Source organism: Jaculus jaculus, chromosome 14 (assembly GCF_020740685.1).
Source record: "Jaculus jaculus isolate mJacJac1 chromosome 14, mJacJac1.mat.Y.cur, whole genome shotgun sequence".
Lineage (NCBI taxonomy): Eukaryota > Metazoa > Chordata > Mammalia > Rodentia > Dipodidae > Jaculus > Jaculus jaculus.
Window position 1 is genome coordinate 24514487 of NC_059115.1, and position 10823 is coordinate 24525309.

Below are 10823 nucleotides of genomic sequence, written 5' to 3' on the forward strand. Positions count from 1 at the left end.
CAAATCTCTCTGTCCTGTGGTTTGAAGGTTTTCGGGTAGATGCCCAGTAAGGGAATAACTGGGTCTGTTGGTATCTCTATAGTCAGCTTTTTCAGGAGTCTCCATATTGCTTTCCAAAGTGGTCGTACCATCTTACATTCCCACCAACAGTGGATGAGTGTTCCTGCTTCTCCACATCCTCGCCAGCATTTATTTTCATTTGATTTTTTTGATGTTTGCTATCCTTATTGGGGTAAGATGGACTCTCATAGTTGTTTTAATTTGCATTTCTCTGATGATTAGGATGATTGAACATTTTCTTAAGTGTGTGTTTGCCATTTGTATTTCTTCCTCTGTGAACTGCCTGTTCAGCTCTTTGCCCCATTTTGTGAGTGGGGTGTTTGACTTCTTACAGTTTAGATTTTTGAGTTCTTTGTAGATTCTAGAGATTAGGCCTCTATCAGTTGGATAACCCATAAATATTTTCTCCCATTTTGTGGGCAATCTATTGGCTTTGCTTATTGTATGCTTGCCTGTAAAGGAACTCTTCAGCTTCATGAGATCCCATTGGTTGAGTGACTGTTTAAGATCGTGAGCTACTGGGGTTTTGTTCAGGAAGTCTTTTTCCATTTCTATATCATGGAAGGTACTTCCTAAATTTTCTTCCAGTACTAGTTGAGTTTCTGGTCTTATATTGAGGTCTTTGAGCCATTTGGATTTGAGTGTAGTGCATGATAAAATGTATGTATCAAGTTTCAGTTTCCTGCATGTGGTTATCCAGTTTGTCCAGCACCATTTGTTGAAGATGCTGTCTTTTTTCCAGCCTATATTGTTAGGGCCTTTGTCGAATATCAAGTAGCTATAGCTGCTTGACCCAAAGTCTGGGTCCTCAAGTCTATTCCATTGGTCTATACTCCTGTTTTTTATGCCAGTACCATGCTGTTTTTATTACTATGGCCTTGTTATATAGTTTTATATCAGGTATAGTGACGCCACCAGAGGTATTTCTTTTTCTGAGGATATGTTTGGATATGTGAGGCCTTCTGCCTTTCCATATGAAATTTGAGATCATTTTTTCTATCTCTGTGAAGAATACTGTAGGGATTTTAATTGGAATTGCATTAAATCTATATATTGCCTTTGGTAGGATTGTCATCATCACAATGTTAATTCTGCCTATCCAGGAGCACAGGAGGTCTTTCCATTTTCTCTAGTCCTCCTCAATTTCTTTTTTGAGTGTTTTTATGTTTTTGTTGTATAGATCTTTCACTTCCTTGGTTAATGTTATTCCAAGGTATTTTTGTTGTTGTTGTTGTTGTTGCTATTGAAAATGGGACTATGTTCCTTATTTCTTTCTCTGTATCTTTGTTGTTTGCATATAGAAATGCTACTGAATTTTGTGTATTGATTTTGTATCCTGCTACTTTGCTATAGGAGTTAATCACCTTCAGGAGTTTGGGGATGGAGTCTCTCAGGTCTCTTACATATACAATCATGTCATCAGCAAATAGAGCTAACTTAACTTCTTCCTTTCCAAATTGTATCCCTTTAATTTCCTTCTCCTGTCTTATTGCTTGAGCTAGGACTTCCAGTATTATATTAAAAAGCAGAGATGAGAGAGGACAACCCTGTCTTGTTCCTGATCTCAATGGGGATTCCTCCAGTCTCTCTCCATTAAGTATTATTTGGGCCTTTGGAGCTTTGTATATTGCCTTTATTATGTTAAGATATGTACCAACTATGCCAATTCTCTCCAATGTTTTGATCATGAAGTGATGTTGTATCTTGTCAATGGCCTTTTCTGCATCTATTAAAATGATCATGTGGTTTTTATGTTTAACCTTGTTTATGTGGTGTATTACATTGACAGATTTCTGTATGTTGAACCACCCTTGTGTTCCTGTGATTGTGTGGCACAGTTTAAGGAAGATTGGTTTGAGTTCTTCCATGAAGGTTTTATAGAATTCAGCTGATAAGCCATCTGGTCCTGGAGTCTTCTTTTTGGGGAGGTTTTTTTTATCACTTTTTCAATCACCATGAGTGTGATGAATGTGCTTTGAGTTTAGCTTTGATAGGTGGTATATGTACAAGAATCTATCCATCCCCTCCACATTATCCAGTTTTGTGGAGTAGAGGTTTTTGAAATAAGTCCTGATGATTCTCCCAATTTCACTTATGTCTGTTGTGATCTCTCCTTTTTCATTTTGAATTTTTTTAATTTGAAGCCTCTCCTTTTTTTGCTTGATCAAATTGGCTAGGGGTTTGTCAATCTTGTTTATTTTTTCAAAGAACCAGCTCTTTGTTTTGTCAATTGTCTTGTTTCCTTGGTTTCAATTCATTAATTTCTGGTCTGATTTTAATTATTTCCTTCCTTCTGGAGCTCTTTGGTTTGGATTTTTCTTGTTTTTCCAGTGCCTTTAAGTGGATGGTTAGGTTATTGAGTTGGGATCATTCTGTCTTTTTTTTTTTTTTCCGAGGTAGGGTCTCACTCTGGTCCAGGATGACCTGGAATTAACTCTGTAGTCTTAGGGTGGCCTTGAACTCATGGTGATCCTCCTACCTCTGCCTCCCGAGTGCTGGGATTAAAGGTGTGCACCACCATGCCCAGCTTTTTCAGTCTTTTTTATGAAGGCATTGAGTGCTATGAATTTTCCCTTGAGGACCACCTTCATTGTGTCCCATAAGTTTTGGTATGATGTGTTCTCATTGTCATTCAATTCCAGGAATTTTGCAATGTCCTTTTTTATTTCATCCACTATCCATTTATTGTTTAAAAGTTTGCTGTTCAGTTTCCAGGTGCCATTGGGATTCTTGGTGGGTCTTTTGTTGTCAATTTCTAGCAATATAGCATTGATCTGATATCATGCAGGGAATTATGTCAATTTTCCTAAATATGTGGAGGCAGTCTTTGTATATTATATTATCTATTTTAGAAAATGTTCCATGGGCTGCTGAGAAAAATGTGTAGTCTGTGGATTTGAGATGGAAAGTTCTGTAGATGTCTGTTAGGTCTAAGTGCTCTATGGTTTTGTTGAACTCTCTTACTTCTCTGTTGAGTTTCTGTTTGGATGATCTGTGTATTACTGATAATGTTGTATTGAAGTCCCCAGCTATGATGGTGTTGGTGGTTATTCCTGTTTTATTGTCAAGTAGGTTTTGTTTTATGAACTGTGGTGCCCCTGTGTTTGGTGCATGCAAATTTACAATTGTAATATCCTCTTGATGGATCGTTCCCTTGATGAGTAGGAAATAGCCTTCTTTGTCTTTTTTTGATTATATTTGGTTTGACATCTATTTTATCTGATATTAATATAGCTACACCTGCTTGTTTCTTACTCCCATTTGCTTGGAATATTGTCTTCCACTCCTTTATCCTGAGGAGGTGTCTGTTTTTAGTGGTGAGGTGGGTTTCTTGAATGCAACAGATTGAGGGGTCTAATTTTTTGGCCCATCCTATTAGCTTGTGTCTCTTGATGGGTGAATTAAGGCCATTAATATTTAGGGTAATGATTGTGAGATTTGATTTGACCCCTGCCATATTGTGGTGGTAGATGTGTTTTGGTGTTTTCATGGGTTTTGAAGCTTTTTTTATGCCTACTCTGGGTTTGGTTGTTGTGATCTGCTTCTTGTAGGTATTTGAGTTTGGTTCTTTGTTTCTTCTTTGTGGAGAATTTCCTGAAATACTCTCTGTAGGTTTGGTTTTGTGTTCATATATTTGTAAAGCTGAGTTTTGTCATGGAAAGTTTTTCTTTCACCATCTATTATGAGAGATACTTTTGCCAGGTAGAGTAGTTTGGGTTGAAATCTATAGGTTCTTAGACTTTGGAGAGTTTCACTGAAGGCCCTTCTAGCTTTCAGGGTTTCCATTGAGAAGTCTGAAGTAATTCTGATGGGGTTACCTTTGAAAGTGGTGCTCTGTTTTTCCCTAGCTGCTTCTAGGATTTTCTCTTTGGTGTCAATGTTTAGAGTCTTAATAATAATATGTCTTGGCTTTAATATTTTCATTTGTTTATTTATGGAATTTTTAAAGGCATGGACAAAATTTTTGGTTAAAATAATTTCTGTAGTAAACTGAGTCCATAAAGTTTCCTTTATGTTTCTTTATGCTTTTTTTTTTTTTTTTCAGCTTCAAGTTTAGAGGGTAATTCTTAGGTTTTTACATTTTAGCATGGACTGGTCAAAATAAGAAAACTCCAAAAATCCTTAAAAAGAAAAACAAAATTATCCTTTTTGTTTGCTACTCTGGTTTGCTTTCCTAATCAACAGATAAGAAACTTTACTGAAAATGTTATTTGGAAGGTAATTTGTAGCCCTTGCCCCACTGAGACAATGAACACGTATTTATGCTGAACAGAGAGATCAATGGTACATTGATTCAACTATAAATGAATTATGGAAAAGTGTAGAATGAAAGCATTTCTTTCCTTACCCCTTGCTAGCATGTGGCTGAGACTTCTATAACAAATGATGGATTCATAAGATAAAATCACACAGAAGTTTAAAAAAAATACAGGAGGGCTAGGTATATAGAGGGCTGGCCTAGTATGTTTAAAGCCCTGTGTCTGACCCCAGCACCTTCTCCAAAAATGGTTTGATGTGACATGAGAATCTTCAGAAATAGACACAGAGGAACTGCAAACAAACTCCAGGTGCATGAACCCCCTTGTGCATCTGGCTTACATGGGTCCTAGGGAATCTAACCGAGGTCCTTTGGCTTTGCAGGCAAGCACCTTAACTGTTAAGCCATCTCTCCAGCCCCAGCTTGATTCTTTTAAGAGAATAAAACTTTTGAAAAATTAAAGAATTTTGTATTTTGTTTTGAGGCAAGCCAAACGGAATGGCCCTGTGTGTGTATGTGTGTGTGTGTGTGTGTGTGTGTGAAAGAAAGAGAGAGAGAGAGAGAGAGAGGGAGAGAGAATTGGCATGCCAGGACTTCCAGCCACTGTAATAAAACTCCAAACGTGTGTGCCACCTTGTGTACATGTGTGACCTTACATACATCACCTAGTGTGTCTGGCTTATGTGTAGGATCTGGTGAGTTGGACATGGGTCCTTAGGCTTTGCAGGTAAGCACCTTAACTGCTAAACCATCTCTCCAGTCCCATTGTTTTGTACTTTTGACAAAAAGTTCTTATGTATAATAAAGTAGACTCCAACTTGCTATATTTCCAAGGCTGGCCTGTTTCCACCTCATCAATAGATAAAGTTCACTGGTGAGTTCAAAGCTGATTAATTTACAGCTGGAGCCTAGTTGGTATGTATAGATCAGTAGGGTGTCTTTAAAAGGTATATCATGCCTCCAACACCTTCCTTTTGCTTCCTCTGCTTCCTAGATTCTGGAAGATGAGCAGCTTTGCTTCATCATGCCCTCCTACCGTGATGCATCATTTCTTCAAAGGCCCAGAAACACAGAGCCAAACACACAGCCAAGTGTTCTTGGACTAAACCCTCTGAAACCATGGGCCAAAACAATCTTTTCTCTAAACTGACTTCTTCAAGCATTTTGTCACAAATAGAAAACTTGACTGATACAAAGACCATCACCAATTCATGCAATTAGGTTAAATTGAGAAAATGGGTAGGATTGTAATGCAAGTGAGCACTTATAAGCAGAATAAGAACCCCAAAGCAAGGCTGTAGAGATTGCTCAGTGGGTAGCAGTGTTTGTTGCACAAACATGAGGTTATAAGTTCAATACCCAGCACCCATAAAAAAAGCATGGTAGCACATGCCAGGAACCCTGGTCCTAGGGGGTGGAGATAAAAGAATTGATAGGGTTTGCTGATGTGCCACTCTGTCTGAATACACAGCAGTTCCTTATTCAGTTGAAGACTCCTTCTCAAAGAAATAAGGCAAAAGAGTAATAGAAAAGAACATGCAGGCTGCCTGCCGTGGTGGCCATGGGGGCCGCGGGGCCGCGTCGCTGTCGAGCGTGGTGAGCCGGGTGGAGGAGCTCGGGACCGGCCCAGGCCCACATTCAGCAGCTGAGCAAGCGGCGGTCGAGGACGATCGCTTTTTAATTTGGGCCTCTGCAGCTCTAGAAAAACTGAAACTCTTGTGTGGAGAAGAGAAAGAATTTTCAAATCCATCACACCTTCTGGAACTATACACACAGGCTATTTTGGACATGACGTATTTTGAAGAGAATAAACTAGTAGATGAAGATTTTCCCGAAGACTCTTCTCCACAGAAAGTAGAAGAGCTGATTAGTTTTCTTTCAGAACCAGAAATTTTAGTCAAAGAAAGCAACGTGAATTCAAAACCCTGTGATTTGCCTGGGGACGAGCTACAGAATGTCTCTCTTGGAGACGAGGAGCCCTGCTGTGTATGTATTGTCACTCGCTAACTAAGAGAAGGGAACGACTCTCAAGAAAATCTAATTTGCTTCAAAAGTACCTTGTTGATGGAATCAATTACTTGCTGCAGATGCTAAATTACCGGTGCCCTATCCAGTTAAGTGAAGGAGTTTCTTTGCAAGACTAGACACAGCTAGGTTACTGAGTGCAGGAACATTCAGTGACATTCATGTGCTGGCTATGATGTACAGTGGAGAGATGTGCTACTGGGGACTGAAGCATTGTGCATGTCAACAGCCGGAAAGTCATGAAGTCCATACTGGTGTTTCTGGAGCAGGCTGCACTCTACACAAAGAGCCATTAGACTTCTGAGAAGTAGGAGAAAAAATTTTGAAAAAGTATGTATTTGTATGTGAAGGACCTCTGAAAGAACAAGAATGGAATACAACAAATGCAAAACAAATTTTAAACTACTTTCAGGATTGCTATAACTAGTAGCTCATCTCATCCTTTGCAAATTAAAACAAAAATCATTAAGTGGAAAAGAAAGTTTCAGAAAAGAAGATTCACTAACACTGATAATTGAGAATACTACACCACATAAAGATATTCAGTATGGTTATCATTCTTTAAATGCTATTACCTGTTATTATATAGTCTTAAATCTGTGAAGAAATGATTTTTTTCATTTCTAGATTGGCATACATGTTATTGTAATTCATCTTGAACTATATATAATTCTGTTGCTAGTAAGGAGGAATCCAATTCAGCTTCACAAAGTTTCTGTTTATTATTTTTGATTATTATTGTTTCAGTGTAGGAAAAGTACATGGAACATAAGATTCAATCTTCCTTTCTTCTTCTGTGTTTTGTTTGTTTGTTTGTTTGTTTTTGATTTAGGGCCTCTTTCTAGTCCATGCTGACCTGGAATTCACTATGTAGTGTCAGGCTGGCCTGAAACTTATAGTGATCCTCCGACCTCAGCCTCCCGAGTGCTGGGGTTAAAGGTGTGTGCCACCACGCTTGGCTAATCTCCTTTCCTTGAACTTTGCCATGATTCCGAGATTAAAATCAACTCACCCCATTGTTTCCCTTAATACTGTGGGTATTAATATAGGCAAAATGAAAGATTCTGTCAAAAAAAAAAAAAGAAAAGAACATGCAATATTCTCTTCTGGTCTCTGCACATGTGTAATGGAGTGCACAAATCTGCACTTGTACATACATGCATACATCACAAACACCACAATGCCACATACCCCAAAAAGAATCCCAAGGCCTATCAATCAATAATGCATCACTAATTTATAAAATTTAAGTTAGCACCTTTAGCCACTGAGTTCTACACCCTAAATTAGGAAATTTTACTTGATATATGTAGAGAATTGAAATGATTCCTACGATGAGTAAGATTTTCTTAAGGTCCCAGCATCAGAAAAGAAATAGTTCACATTGAAGAACATTATGTGTGGCTCTTTAAGAGATTAAAGATTTTAAGAATATGTCTAACTGAGCCTACATAATAAATTATATAAAGATTCTGGAAATCTTTTAACTACTTACTTTTTAGTGCTGAGGACTGAGCCCAGGGCCCCTGCATGATAAGTAAGTACTCTACTCTGAGACAAATCCTTAGCCCTTAGGGTTCTAAAAAGGTGGAGGTCTTGTCATGCAGCACTCTCACTGGTGGCTGATGAGCACCAACTTCCCTGATGAGAAAGTTGATCCTCTAGGTGCCAGTCAATACCAAAGTAGAGAATTTATTTCAAAAAGATTACAAGCTGTATATTTAGTCTAATATAATGGATTAACCCCACTGAGATTTTCAGAAAATTCTTTGCATTTTTTAGAGAATTCTTCTGGTGGAAGCAATACATGTTCCAATTAAAAGGGAAAGAGCTGGGGAGATGGCTCAGCCATTAAAGTCACATGCTTAAGGTGAGTGTTGGCCTGGTCCAAGATGGTCACTCTTGCAGCTCAGCCTAAGAAGGCATGTAAAAACCCTAAGCAGAGAGCCTCCTCTCTCTTGTCACTGATGTGGAGTTGTGACCCTCCCTAGCTGCTTGCTGTGCCAGGTTGAAACTCTGCCTTGAAACTGCAAACCTTAAAGCAAACCATTTCTCCCATAAACAAAGCACACACAGACACTCCAAGCATTGAAATTACCCAAGGTAGAAAACTCCAACACATTAATGAAGGTAGAACAGAACATGTGTGACTTGAAAATGAAGAGCCAAGGCAACATAACTCCCACCAAAATATGAATCCCACAGTAATGGCCTCCACTGAGAGTGAATTAGATGAAATGTAACACAGAAAATTAAAAGCAGTGATTGTAAGTGTGTTCAAAGAAACATTCAAGGGAAATCAAAGAAGAGAAAACACTCCAAAAGGAATTCCTAGAAAACACACAGAAGAGCCATTAAATGAAATAAGGAACAGGATAATGAGTCAAGAGCTAGAAATACTGCAGGAATATGACATTATGAAATTTGCATGGAAATGAAAGAATCTGGCAAATATCATACTAAATGAGGTAACTGAGGCACAAAAATAGAAACAGTACCATCTCTGATGGAGATCCTAGCCACAAATTCTTAGATGAGCATGTAAACTGGTGTAAGAGTAGAGGCAGGGAGCTAGGAAGGGGTCTTGAGAGACAGAAACGCAGAAGGGCTTAGGGGGACAGTAGAACAGAACATGTGTGATTTGAAAATAGAGAGGCGGAATTCTTGGGGTGGAAAGGTTAAGTCAGGATAAGGGTAGAGGGATGGCAGAGAAGAGAGGTTGTTGAGGAGGAAGAGGTTTAATTAAAAGGGAAGATGTGGGGCTGGGGATTTAGTTCAGTGTATGAGCACTTGCCTAGCAAGCACAAGACCCTGGGTTCATTCAGTCCTCAGCACCAAAAATAAATAAATAAATAAATAAAATAAACAAACAACAACAACAAACCAGGAAAGATGTATGTCAAAGCCATATGCAACTACTTCTTTGGTAGCCAGCTAAAAAATAAACTAAAAAAGACTTCTGGCCAAGATGGTGACCACCTAGCTGCGCTGCAGATCTTGGGGAAAGAAAGGCAAGACATTAAGGGTTCACTGGGTCTCTTAGGGAAGAGCAATCTCCAATAGATTGCCAGTGGGAGGGCACAGAGGGGGAAAAAACAGGGAATGGCTGATTCTCTCATGGGCGGGCAGGTAACCCACCCTTCCCCCCAAGTAGCTTCCGTATCCACCACAGCACCCTGCCTGCCCATGGATCCCTGCCTGTGGAAGCTTAGACTGCTCCGCCCACTCGCTCACTTACTGCTCCTGCCTCCACACTTCAGCGAATCTAGGCCCACAGCAGCTGCCACGCAAGCTGAGACTGTGTCTGTTGCTTGTGCCAGCTCAGGTGCCATCCCTTCCTGGTCTGATGCACAGCCGTCCACCATTGTCCTGTGGCGGGGAAGCGCAGACTGCTTCCGGGTCCCAGTGTTCCCATGCCAAAGTTTAGGCTACTTTAGTGCTTGGTGCCTCAAAAAGGAGAGATCACAACAGACATAAGTGAAATTGGGAGAATCATCAGGACTTATTTCAAAAACCTCTACTCCAAAAACTGGATAATGTGGAGGAGATATAAATTCCTGGATGCATACTATCTATCAAAGCTAAACTCAGAGCAGATTACTCTCCTTAATGAACCAATCACACTCATTGAAATTGAAAAAGTAATTAAAAAACCTCTCCAAAAAGAAGACTCCAGGACCAGATGGCTTATCAGCTGAATTCTATCAAACCTTCATGGAAGAACTCAAACCAATGTTCCTCAAACTGTGCCACACAACTGGAGAACAGGGAAAGCTACCCAACTCCTTTTATGAAGCTAGTATCACCCTAATTCCAAAACCAGGCAGAGATGCCACAAGAAAAGAAAACTACTGGCCTATTTCCCTAATGAACTTAGATGCAAAGATCCTGAACAAAATCCTTGCAAAACGAATCCAACAACACATCAAAAGCATTATCCACCTTGATCAAGTGGGATTCATCCCAGGAACACAGTGGTGGTTCAACATACAGAAATCTGTCAATGTAATACGCCACATAAACAAGGTTAAACATAAAAACCACATGATCATCTCGATAGATGCAAAAAAGGCCTTTGACAAGATACAACATCACTTCATGATCAAAACACTGGAGTGAATTGGCAAGGTTGGTTCATATCTTATAATACAGGCAATATACAAAGCTCCTAAGGCCAAATAATACTTGGAGAGAGACTGGAGGAATTCCCATTAAGATCAGGAACAAGACAGGGTTGTCCACTCTCACCTCTGCTTTTCAGTATAGTACTGGAAGTCCTAGCTCAAGCAATAAGACAGGAGAAGGAAATTAAAGGGATACAATTTGGAAAGGAAGAAGTTAAGTTAGCTCTATTCGCTGATGACATGATTGTATATGTAAGAGACCTGAGAGACTCCATCCCCAAACTCCTGAAGGTGATTAACTCCTATAGCAAAGTAGCAGGATACAAAATCAATGCACAAAAATCAGTAGCCTTTCT

The 10823-nt window shown here is 39.4% G+C and overlaps 1 pseudogene; it reads left to right on the plus strand.

Annotated features, from left to right (window-relative positions):
• The first annotated feature begins 5854 nt into the window (after positions 1-5854).
• On the plus strand, positions 5855-6951 carry LOC101597848 (annotated as a pseudogene).
• Positions 6952-10823: the final 3872 nt, after the last annotated feature.